This window comes from Nuphar pumila, chromosome 1, assembly GCF_984573655.1.
Source record: "Nuphar pumila chromosome 1, dmNupPumi1.hap1.1, whole genome shotgun sequence".
NCBI lineage: Eukaryota > Viridiplantae > Streptophyta > Magnoliopsida > Nymphaeales > Nymphaeaceae > Nuphar > Nuphar pumila.
In genome coordinates, this window is record NC_143249.1 from 111,863,015 (window position 1) to 111,876,716 (window position 13,702).

Consider the following 13,702-nt stretch of genomic DNA (forward strand, 5'->3'; position numbering starts at 1 on the left):
CTTAAAAGGGGAACCACCTTTTTGAAATAGGAAAAAGTTACAACGAACTCTCTCCCACGCTTTTCCTTCTTCTCTCTACATCGCAGATCTTCAAACGGCCCCCTCTTTTCTCCACCATCAATCCTTAACGGATTTCCCTTCTCGAGCATTCCATTTCACCTTTAAGAAGAGGCCCTCACCTCCTCTTCTGGGGGGATCGTTGGGCTTTCTTTGAGATCGGTTTTACTTGAAGTATCCATTGTAATCCACCTCCATCGGCCCTTCTGCTGGAGCATCTGCTCATCCAAGATCAGAATCCATCTCTCAGCCGGACTCCCCTTTTCTTCAAAACCTCTGTAAACAAGGTAAGGATTCTCCTTTTTCTTTTATCATCCCTGAATCAGTCTTGATTTTCATGAAATACTAATGCTGATTTAGAATTCGATCCCTTCTGTTCATCCTATAGTTCGATATTTTATTGTTCGATGTTTGTCTTTGTTCTGGATCTATGGAGACTTCTGATTCTTCTTTTCACTTTGATGTTTTCCTTTCACACTGGTAATCGACGATGCCTCGCAATGGCATCGTCGGTTCACCTGAATTTTGAACTTTAGTTTATCTTCGCCTTTTTGCTCGCATATTTCGATGCTATGATTATGTTTTCAAAGCCTCTTTGGTGATGTCAAAACTGCTTATGGCAACGTTGATCCACCAATGTGCTACAGTGACTGGAATGTTCCATTCCAACATGATTCCCCTTTCAATTTTCTTCTATTTCCTGCATTTTGTCTTTATATATATATATATTTTATTTTGGCCTGTGTTTCTAAATCCCTTTAATATCTCAATTTTCCTGATTATTCTGTTAAATAGGTGTATCCTGATTCTATCTTTAGTTCATCCTCTTTTAATGTTTCTTTTCTTTAATTCATCCCAGCATCCATTTGCTCTGGTTGGTTTCACAGCATCACGACATATTAATCCCCAGGCACCATTTCTTCTTAGGATCGGTTGCCATCCACCCTTGGCCTTCCATCTGTGATATATTTTCTTTTTTTTTTTTTCTTTTTTTATTATTTAGCATCAGCCTCCTTCACTCCGCATTAACATTTCTTTGATTTAGGTCCTGTTGCACTCTTGTTATTTGATTTCTAGCTATTTTTTTTTTATAACTTTACTTGTGTTTTGTTCATATTTTCTGTTATATTCTGGCTGGCGAATTTTCAGTCTCGATTATGTTTTTGATTAATTTCCTGCTGAGAATCTTCAATTCCCTGTTTTTCTCTCTTTTCTTTCTTTTGTGATTTTACCATCTGTAAGTTCGTTGCTCGTACCATAACAGCAGGATTTATGTTCGGTGTCCACAAAGACAACAAGATCAAATCAGAATCCAAATCCTCATTTAAACTTGTAGGTACATTTGTCCTGTCGGTGATTTCACACAAATAGGTGCTTTTCATAATGTCAGGCTGAGAGTTTGATGAAACCTCCAGTCATTGTAGGACATTGACAGATGACTCCATGAAAATTGTTGCAGCAAGATGTTGAAAATTGTGTATTCTTAATCCCAAGAATTCATGTAATTTGACCAACATTGATATCAGTCACCTAGTTGATGGTTGTTTACCAATCCAAGTGCTTACAATCAACCACTGATCATTCAGTGATGAAGCCATTTTTTTTTTTTGTCACCATCTTCTAATTTCCATCCTGTTTAGTTATTTTAATATATCCAGTTTTCATTCGTCTGTGATACTTCATGGTTAGTGTCTGCCCTACAATAATGCTGTTATAACTAATTTGGTAACATTTGCTTTAGTCTTTTAGCAAAATGATAGAGCCAAATAGAGTCTTATACCATCCCAAGTTGATTTCTCTGATTGTATTGAGTAGTCTTTCCACCTGTTTTCCTTTCAGCATGTTTCTTTCCGGTTCAGGATAGTCTTTTATAATCTTGAGTGATAGGGCTTCATAGGGCCAAACGATTTAATCCCCTGGTATTATCTGAATCATTCTTGTTGGAGTTATACGTTAGTGGAGTTGCTTTGTTATATCGATATCTAACTTGAGTAGTCATCATGCACAGGTTGCCATATTTATTTTTGTGTGATTAGTCACTCACACCCTAACCAGAAGCCAGATCCCCTACATGTCACAATCGATTAGTTTCTGCACTCAGTATTTACCCCTACCATTTCCCGTGCCTACATCCACTGTTACTTACTTATAATTCCATTCCCCTGTTGCCCTGTTGTAGTCATACTCAGTCACCATTGCGCATCCTCATTCCTAGGCACAGCCACCACTATAACATAATGGCACCACCTGCAAAAAGCACAAGACATGGCTGTGGGTTCTTTGAAGCCACAACAGCACAAGAGTGTCATTGTATACTCCTTGCATCTGTGTTAACACATGGGAAATGGTTGTGCTCTTCATTCCATGGCTGTGCAAGGCGCTGGCTTCTTCTTCTTTGTTATTTATAAAAAGTATAGTTCAAATAGTTCTGTGCTTCTTCTGTCGTTTGCAATAATGCAGAATCATGTCTTCACATTTAGATAAAAGCAAGGTGTTTACATTAGCATAACAGTATATATTTTTTTTTTTAGTTTTTCGTGGGTCCTTTTAGCAAGTACACCATTACTGCTGTTCACTTTCCTTGTATATCCACTTCACAACAGTGTGTATTCACAGGCCTCTCAAACTTTCTCCATTTTTCTTTTACCCAGTGTCCCTGCTACACTGATATGCAATATGTTTGTGAAATTTTCTGGTTTACTGACCCAAACATTTGCTGGATTCTTCAAGAATTCCGGGCTATAGCCATCCATTCCTCACACACAACATTAACTTTCTTTTATTGCTGTCAAAGTGTAACATCCTCGAATTCAAGAAGCCGATGATGATGGAGGCTCTCTACCTGCACAACACGAATATATTTTATTACTACCTCTACTTTAGCAGGCTCCAGCTCAAAACCATTCACCTGTTACACTCTTTATGTTCACTGCCCAAGCATCCCTTTCACAATACCTACCTATAGCACCCTGCTATAATATTAAATAGAGTTTTGTTGTAAAACCCTGATCCAGCAGCCAGCATGTAGATATAACATGAAAGCACCGGATATGTTTGATATCTGATTTTTTTTAGACTGCATGTATTTTGGCTTAATGTTTTGATGTATACTAATATATATTTTTCTGCAGGTAAGGCTTCCATAAGCTTATTATACATTTATTCCCAATTACCATACATGCTTTCCCGTTGGTGTGGCCTGCTATATGTGCTTTATCTCACTTAAATTGCCATTAATTTAGGATGTTATCAATACATTCTGAGATGCACAATGTTTTCCATTCAGCCCTTAGAAACACACATATGTATGGTTAGTTTTGAATATGATTTTCCTTTTCTACTTTCCTCGTAATAACCCTGTTTTGCAGGAAATATATGGATACAGTTATCATTTGAAGTTGTAAAATCAATTTCACATATTGTAATAGCTAGATTTGAATGAAAATTTATATTTCCTGTTTTAGGTAGAATGAATGAGCATTATAAAATATCATGAATTGCTTGTTTTCATGCATTTTTTTTTTTTTGCCTTTATTTTTCAAAATCTCACAATGAGAAAACACGAATGGCACGTGCACTATTTCATAAGAGGTAAATTAATTCTAAGTTGATGATTTACATCAACGGCCATAGTCGGGGGTGTAAACAAAACTTAGCATTTTTATCTTTTACAAAATAACACTGGATCAACACTGGATCCATTTTTTAAAATTCATCATATTTTCCTAAAATATTTTCTTCTTTTATCAGAATTTACCTTAAAATTAACTCAAAATATATACCAATGGCCATAGTCAAGGTATATTGAGGGTTAATTTCATTTTAAATTCCATAAAAGCACCAAAAAGGTATTTTATCCTTCATTTGAATTTAGATATGACTATTATATAATACATTCAATGACCATAGTCAGGAGTGTATTATATCATTAGTCTTATTTAGATTCATTTGAAGAATGAAATATAATTCTCAAATCCAATTTCAACTTATTCAAAATTCATTCATCATATAGGATAGAATTGCATCATATTTTCAAAGTTTCCTTTTCAAAAATTCCAAGTGATTCTTCTTCTTTTCTCAGATCAAAATTCAAATCCAATTCTATCTCACTTCAAGATTCAAGATCTCAATTTCAAAGTCCAATTTGACTTTGAAATTCCCCAAATCATTTTCTTATATATTCAAACTTCCAATCACAAAAACCACTTTCAAAGTTCAAATTAACTTTGAAGTTATCTTCTGATCTTCTTATCTTCAATCAAGGTTTGGATTTGAATCTCAAAAAAAAAAAACTTGAAATTTTAAATTCGATCAGGGTTTTCAAAACCCAGATCCATCATTAAAGGTCCCACTTTGGACTTTTTCAGAATCCAAATCCAAAGTTTAAAACTCTAATCCCAACTTGGATCCAGATTTCCAAGCATGAATCCAACTTCTACTTTGGATCTCAGACTCAGATCCAAAACCCATTCTAGGATCCAGGATTCAACATTCATATCGAATTCCAGACCTTAGATCCAATTCCCCTTTAGGATCCAGAATCCAATTTCACTTTGAATCTCAGATTACAGATCCAAATTCCATTTAGGATCTAGATCCCCATTCTACTTTGGATCTCAGACTTCAGAACCAATCCTATTCTATGATCCAGAACTCAATTCTCCTTTGGATCTCAGATTTCAGATCCAAAATCCATTCTTTAGGATCCAGAACCCAATTCACATTGGATCTCAGACTTCATATCCAAATCCTCCTTAGGATCCAGAACCCAATTCCATCATTGGATCTCAGATTACAGATCCAATTCCATTCTAGGATCCAGAATTCAATCCCCCTTTGGATCTTAAACTTCAGATCTGAATCTATTATAGGATCCAAAATCTAATTCTATTTTGGATCTCAGACTTCAGATCCAAATCCGTTCTAGGGTCCAGAGTCCAACTCTATCTTGGATCTCAGATTTCAGATCCAAATATCATCTTGGATTCCAAATCTTGAATCCGATTCCATTCAAAATTCCAAATCCAAATTCCACTTTAGTTCCAATCCTTAAAACCAATTCCATTTCATTCCAGATTTCAGATCAAGTTCCCATTTCAGATCCTAAATCCAAAAATTCAACTTTGAACTCTATTCATAATCCAGATCTTGGATTCGGATTTTATCTTGAAATTCCAACTCTATCCTATTTCTCAAATCTATTTTCCTCATTTTCCTTCTAAAAATCAAAATTTCAAAGATAGAATTCAATTCCGTTCCAAATATTCATCCGAGTTCAAATTTCTAATTCAAAGTCCATTTATGACTTTGAAAATTTCCTTTCCTCTCTTTTCTCTCAGTTTCAAAGATCAAATCCAGATTCATATTCCCAAGCTCTTGATTATTCTAAAAACTTAGAACTTTAATCTTAAGTTCTAAGTTAGAAATCATTTTATTCACTTTATCAGATTCATCTCAGAAACACTTGAGAATTCTTCAAAACATTTTCAAAAAGAGCATACATCTTTGCATTGCACAAGCATGCTTCTTTGTGCATCTAGACTTAGATAATTTTCCTAGCAAAACAAAAGGCATAAATTCGACCCTTGGTTTGATTACCCCTGGTAAAGGCGCCAAGAACGGTCGAACCTCGTACCGACGAGCGGATCCTGTCTCACAGTTTTCCCGCAAATATTTCAAAAACGGAGGCGAGTTATTTCAAATATTTTTTAAAATTAAGGTCAAGTGAGACCCGCAAAAGAGTTCCGCTTCTCTCTTTCTTTCTTTCTTTTCTCTTCTCTCTTTCTTTTCTTTCTTTTATTTTCCTCCCTTCAAAAAGGAGGAAAATGGAGATTAGAAAAGGAAAAGAGAAGGAAGAGAGAGAACATTACGAGAGGAAAAATTTTGCGATGATCACAATGGTGCACTAAAATGAATATACATATAACAAGGTACTCGTATTGAACCATCACCTTAGAAGTTAGGATGAGGAAGGAGGTCACGGCTGCAAGGGTTTCCTCCAACAATGGCTGAACCACACCCCACGGCTGGAGGTGTGTGTGTGTGTGTGTGTGTGAGAGAGAGAGAGAGAGAGTTTCAAGGAAAAATCGCCCCTTTTGGATCTCTCGATTTTTTCCAAAGAAGCTCTTAAAGGGTGGGTAGGTGAGATGGATGGTGGGGATTCAGCCAACCTAGATGAGGGGCTGGGAGTGGATCACGGTTTCCCACTGCCACCTAGTTCCTCCACTCGACTCTAAGGATTTGAAAAGCCTTTTAAAACTTTCAAGGGTGCCATGGGGCTGCCGCCCCATGCACCCAATGAGGTGCCTCTAGCCTTATTATGACCCCTCCTCTTGGGAAGAGCCCTTGGGATTTTCTTGAATCCCAAGGCCAATGACTTTTTCCAAAGTCATTATGGCCACATGCATCTTTCAAGAGAGGATGGCCGACCACCCCTCCCCTCTTCATAATTATTATTATTTTTTTTTGTTCTTAATTTGGGTAGTGTCAATCGTGGCCCTCCCTTGAATTTCATCCCTTACATAAATCATGATCTTGCCACCCTTCCAGCTGGTCAACTTGACCAGCTGGTCTCATGGCCATGGTCGTCCAAATCCGTCCTAAGTGGATGACCATAGACTTGGTCGACCCTTGACCAAATAAGAGAAGAAATGAATTTTTTAATTGTTCTACATTATGTATATTATTTTTATTTTATATTTTTAATGTAATTAGCTTTTCAAAGCTTAACAAAGAGGAAAATCTCCTCTACATATGAAATGGTCCTCGTTTGGGCCATCGCTAAATCACTAAGCGATCCCCCATAATTCACATGCACTGATGGGTTTTTTCCGTCATTCGGGCCTCAAATTTGGAGACAACCCAAATATACGCATCATAAACTTGCCCTAAAAGTTTCGAAGGTTAATTCATCATAGATTTCCCTCAATTACTATTTATTGTAAACTTACGCGATTTTCGACTCGTATCTTCACAAAGGTATAAATATGAAAGAGCATAAATTAAACAAGAAAATTCCAATCACAACACAATTCGCGTAATATTACCTCAAAATTTATCATAGACCTTACACAGACCCATCTGGGAAACCACCTTTGGGTGGGGTCATTCCCCCCCCCCCCTCTGTTGTCGTGCAACCTTGGCAAATCGGGTGCTCTTAGCACCCGGGTGTGGCTTTGGTGCACCCACATGTGGGGCGCCGGCTAGTAGTTGGTCTGGTCTGACCCAGGCGTGGGTCGAACCAGGGCGGGGGGGTACAGACCCCCTCCTCAGCTTACTCCCATGATTGACCCAGCAGGGTCTGGACCCACAGGGTCCAGACCCTTGTTTCCTGATTTTCTGACACCACCCATTCGAGTGGTGGGTGCACCACCCATTCGGGTGTAGCCCTGGTCTGGGCCCCTCTGTGGGTCCGACCAGGGGCAAGGGAGGAGGGGGTAGCACACCTCAGTGTGCTACTATGTCTGTTTGGCCTAGCATGGCCTAGACCCACGAGGTCCAGACCAGGTCAGCTCACTAGACCCATACAACGGATCCTAGGGGCTATTGCAACCCTTTTTTTGGGTGCAGGCCTAGCCTGCTAGCCCCGGGCTGAGCTGCAGGGCTCAAGCTAGGAGGGCGGGTTTTCCCTTGACCCAGCTGGGTCTGGTTACCATTGGACCAGACCCTGCTGGGGTGGTTCGACCCAGCCCATCTGGGCGTTTGGCCCAACCGAGCCCTCTTTTTGGGGCTCTAGCCAAGCCGGGTGCAGGTGCACCCGGGTGGGCTGGATGTTGGTCACTAGGCCAGGCTGTCGGCTGCACGTGATCTGCACGTGGGGTGCAGACTATGGCTGGTAGGGGCCCAATGGCCCAGCCATGCGGTTGGCCCTCCCGGGGGCCTTGCTTGTCCTCTTTGGCGCCAAGGTTGGCACCGGGTGCTAAGGCACCGTTGACCCTTCTACCTATAGGCAGCCTTGAGCTAGACCCTGGCTCCTACACCGAGCCACTAGCGGTCTCCAATTGGGTTGTCATGACACCCATTGAATTTCCTGCAAAAACTCACCGGTGGCGGCAACCACCCCTTCGTGCCACTAGCCTATAACAGAGTTTAGCCTTAAACAAGGATTTTTGCTTACAATGAGGTCGTTGCAGTCTTAGGCTTTTATTGCTTGTACGCCGCTGCCCCATTGAGGCAGCGAGGTGGTTGAGCTCGCAACATGTGTCGCGCTACATGCTTGCATGTATTTCTTCGGTTTTTGTCGGACCCTCCCGGCATTCAGTCTTGTTCGTGCCCCATTTGCGCGGTCAAAGTACGACCACGTATTTGGAAATACTAATGTTATCCCCATAAGTATGGGATTAGGTTATGATTCATGAGTGTCATTTCCGCGAAGGTCCTTCACGGAAGGCTTCACTACGTGAGATTTGCCGCGTTACGATAGTTGGAATACGCGTATTTGAAAAAATATGTATTCTAAGCTTTGAACACCCCTCGTGTATACAATAGCTATTGTATATGCATTTTGAGCCCCGTGCCGCTCAAAATTAGTGATTGTGTCACTTTACACACTAGTTGGCGTATCGTCGCTCACAGCGCGATACTTGCGCGAAATTATAACTTTATGGTTTTTCCTATTTTCGCACATGCATGTTGGCACATCCTGACACGTACGTGTTATCATCGCAAAATTTTACTTTTGCAAATCAAACTGACCTTTGAAAAAGATTTTGAAAATAACTCGCCTCCGTTTTTAAAATGCGGGATAATTCCGAAGAATGGGACTCGCCTGTCGGTATGAGGTTCGACCGTTCCTGCCACCTTTAACAGGGGTAATCGAACCAAGGATCAATCTACTGCTTTGCTCTGTTCAACTTGTCTAAACCATGTTCTAATTTCTAAATGCACATAGAATCAGGCATGTGCTATGAATTTTCTGAAAATGCATATTTGAAAACATGATGTTTGCTTTGAATAACTGAAATACTTGGAAATAATATCACATGGAAAATCGTGAATTAGGATTTGAAAGCACTTCTGAGAGAAGTGAAAATCGATTTATGAAGAAATATAAGGATTTTGTGAAAATCGATTATGAGAAATGTGAAATAACTTTGAAGAACTTGATTTCTTTGAACTCAAACTTTGAAATTGAAAATATAACTTAGAAAAATCGAATTTGGAACTTGGGAAATACTTGAAATATCATTGGCAAATCAATATTTTGAGAAAATCGATTTTTGAATAAGACTTAGGAAAATTTGAGAAAATGAACTTCTTTGAATTGGAATTGGCAAATGCATGAAATGAATGAATATGGATTTGAGGAATTGAGAAATACTTTTTGTATTTTTGAGAAATGCAGTGCATTTTGAAGTTAGCCTAATAGTGTAGGCTGAATATGGCTAATGTGAAGATTATAAATCTAGATATCATTCATATTCTGACTATAGCCATAAATACGAATTCCACCAAGTTTATAAACTTCATAAAAGCTAGTGCATGTGCCATTCGTGTAGACCATGGTAAGTTTGAATATACATGAATCATCATCCATCACACATTAACATTATTAAAAGGAAAATAAACTATATGCAATGCAGCCTAAGCTAAGCAGGAAATATAAATTCTTATTCCAAATTCAATTTAATTTACATCACTATTGAAATTTAAATACATGAAAAATAAAGTCTTCAATGTACCTGCAAAACTAGAAAGTTAGGTTAGTGAATATATGTGGGCTTTTCTAGGTTTATCCAGTAATATCTAGAAATTACTGGATTTTGATAGATATAAGCCTTTTCCATGATTCCCTTAAATTAAAATTGATAAAATATGAAATAAAATTAAATAAATAACAAAGATAAGATATGAAATTTCGAAATTAGGGTCCAAATGACCAAATTGCCCCTAATAACAAGACTATGGCCTTGAAATTAGGGTTTTCAGAAAGATATTTGGTAAAATGCAAGTTTTGAAGTTCAAATGAAAATAAATCAAACTAAATATGCTATGACATGAAAAAAAATATGAAAATTAGGGTTAGGGATTTCAAAATTTAGGTCAAATGACCAAATTTCCCCTGATAGCAAGACTATGGCCTTGAAATCAGGGTTTTCTGAAATAAATTTTGGTAAAAACTTAGGTTTTATGCACTAAATGAAATCAAATGAGCATCAAATTAAACCTAAAGCATCCTAATATGATTATGAACATGATTAAACCATAAAAATATATGCTTATGCACGAAAATCCAAGAATATCACAAATTTTGTGATTTTTGTAGTGTTTTGGAATTCTTCGGGTGCCCTGTTTTGCAATTCAAGCCATTCAAGCATCAAACAGATTCTAAAAATCCTAAAAATTGGTACCTGCACTTGTTATAACCCTAAAATAATATTAGAATTATAAAAATATTTTTTTGGCATTAAATTAATCCGAAAATAGCATCAAACTTTAAAAATATGCTATTTTTGACCTAGTTCACCAACCAGTCTCAGTCCAAGACCCGAACCAGGGGTCAAATCTCCATGAAAATCCATGAAATTTTACAGAGACTAACTAAGAAAAAAAACAGAGATTTTCCAATTTACAGATCGGAAACATCATCTCCGGTTAGGGAGAAACCCTTCCGGCAATCTGAGCTAAAATATATCACTTTTAACAGGGATTAAAACGGCTACTTCAGATTGAAAATACAGACATAAATAGAAAACCTAAACAAAAATCTCTGAAATTTTAGTAATAAAACGTAGACATAAAAATATCAATACTCACTTTTTACAGATCATGAATCGGATCTGTGGTTTGGGATTTATGACTAACACAAGTCTGATTAGGGTTTTGGTAAACCCTAACGAGTTTTAAATTTAAAAACAGATTCTCTGAAAGAGGAAAAATATTAAACAGTAATCAAAAAATCCGAAAATTTCACAGTAGATAGATCTATTTATTGTGAATCCATGGCATTTTACAGATCTAAAATCGGATATAAGATGAGAAAAATATCATCACAGCAAGTTACCTTCTTGATTTTAACTCTGATTTTAAAGATTTAAAAACCCGATTTGATGTCTGATTTTTCTGACAGAGTTCCCGAGGTCCAAAACCTCTTATTTTTCTACAGTAACTCAATAGCTCACGCATGCATCACATATAAAAAAATCAGAAATAAACAATGAGTACTTTAATCCGAAATAACAATATCTTTACTGTTCTAAACCTAAAACACACAGAAATTTAAGAAACTTGAAAAACCATGCATTAACTAATGTAAATCCATAAAATAAACCATAAAACAGTAAATAAAAATTATTTCTATGCTATATAACTTAAAACAAACATGTATAAACCATGAAAATAAAATAAAAACAGGGAATCAATGGCTGGAATTCAATATAACCTTTAAAACATAGATTTAACCCATTAAAAGGGTAAATCATGTATTTTATTGGTTAATAATGTAAAGAATCATATTAAAATTAATTATAATGGATTAAAATCCCTGTAAAACACACCAAACAAGGTTAGATCACCTTCTTGGACCGTTCTTGCTGGTTCTTTCTGGTTCTTGAGGTGAAACCATGGTTGAATCCATGAAATAGGAGGTATTAATGGCTAAATTCATGTTTAAATTAACAAAAGTATTAAATAAACTAAAGAAATTAAAAGAAGTAAATACCTTGGAGTTGCAGCAATGGAGGAAGGGCTGGAGAGGAGAGAGAAGCTCCAAGAATCCCAAGGAGAGCAAGTTGGGAAAATCGACCCCCTATGGCCTTCTATTTATAAAAAAAATTTAGGTTAAAAATCAAATGTTTTAAAAAAAATGGACTCTTCTAAGGGGGGCGATTTTTGGGTGGAAAGACCTAACTACCCCTAGCCTAAATTATCTAAACTAATGCCTAATTAACCCCTAGACTTTCCTAAAAAAAATCCCCAAATGTAATGCCACTTGGCATTTTCTATATTTGGTTTTTTAAAACACCTTTAAAAACCTTTAAAAACTAACTTTCAAAATGAGTTTTTCAAAATGGTTATGACTCTTCTAAACCTCTAACATTAACCAAGACACTGACTAACCCTAGTCTAGCCCTGACTGACTCGAATATGGCGCCACCCCGGGTGGGCCCTACTTGAGTTTTTCAAAAAGTGATTTTATAACTTGAAATTGAAGGAGTTTTCAAAAGGATTTTCAAAGACAAACTTCAAAGTTAAAATTTTTGAAATGGCATAGGGTCCTAACTAGGTTAGAACTCCTCTGGATATGGTGCCAACTGAGTGGGCCCACATCGAGTTTTGGAAATTTTGAAATAAACACTGCAAATGGCTTTGAAAAAGGGTTAAAATCGACATTTGAAATTCAAGATCTTTGAAAATAGGGTCTCAAGCGAACTGGAACTCCGAGTTAGAGTCATGAACTCTTAAGACTCTGAGATTTTAAATTTTAGAATTCAAATGAAAGAATTTTCGAAAGGTTTTATCGAGAAATGATGAAATAAGTCAGAAAACACAGTCAGGGTTAGACTCCTAACTCGACCGAACTCTAAAATAGAGTCTTGAACCAACTGGACTCTGTAAAATGACCTAAATTTTGAAAACAACCGAAAAAGACTGAAAATGGAAGTAAAACAGACTTCAAAACAGACTCGTGACTGGATTAGGACTCTGGGACAGAGTCCTGATCAGACTGAAACTCTAGATTTTTTTGGTATTTTCTGAAAAACAGTTGAAAGAACTTGTGAAAACAATAATAAATATTGGAATAAAACAGAGTTCTGATTCAACTGAGACTCTGGGGACAGAGTCCTAATTGAACTAGGACTCTCAGTTTTTTTGGATTTTTTGAGAAAACAAATTAGAGAATTTTGGAAAACAGTTAAAAACAGGATGAAATTGAAGTTTTGGTTCAGAGTCCTGTTCTGATTAGGACTCTGAGAAAGAGTCCTGATTTAATCAGGACTCTAAGAATTTTTGGTTTTCTGATAAGTAAGTGATGAAATTTAAGCAAAGCTTTTGAAAACCACTGAAAATGAAGTATAAAAATCAATTTTGAATAGAGTCCTGATTCAATCAGGACTCTGAGGTAGAGTCCTGATTTGATCAGGACTCTGAGATAAAACCTCAGAATTTTGAAATTCTTTGATAAAAGTGTAACAGTTTTGATAGATGGAAAGATTTTTGAAAGATTCTTTCAAAATTGAAATCAGGATCAGAATCCTGATCCAACTAGGACTCTCTGAACAAAGTCCTGTTTTGACTAAAACTCTGAGTTTCTGACTCATTTTGAAAGATTTGATTGAAAATAGCTGTAAAAGATTAGAATCTCAATCCAATTGAAACTCTGAAGAAGAGTCCTGATCCGACTAAACTCTTGAAGAAGAGTCCTGATTCAACTAGGACTCTGAAATTTTGGCCAAAACAGAAGATTTTGAAAGGTTTTTCTCCGAAAACAGGTAAAAAGGTAGTGAAAAGTAGAGTTTTGATCCGACTAGGACTCTGGAAAAAGAGTCCTGATCCAATTAGGACTCTAAAATTTTTGAGATTTTTGATAAATGAAGGAATCCAGCAGCGACACCACCTAAATGGGCCTCATCTGAGAATTGAAATCAATTGAAATTGAGTTTGAAATGAATTCAGATTGTTTTCTGAGAAAATATTTCGAAATGTA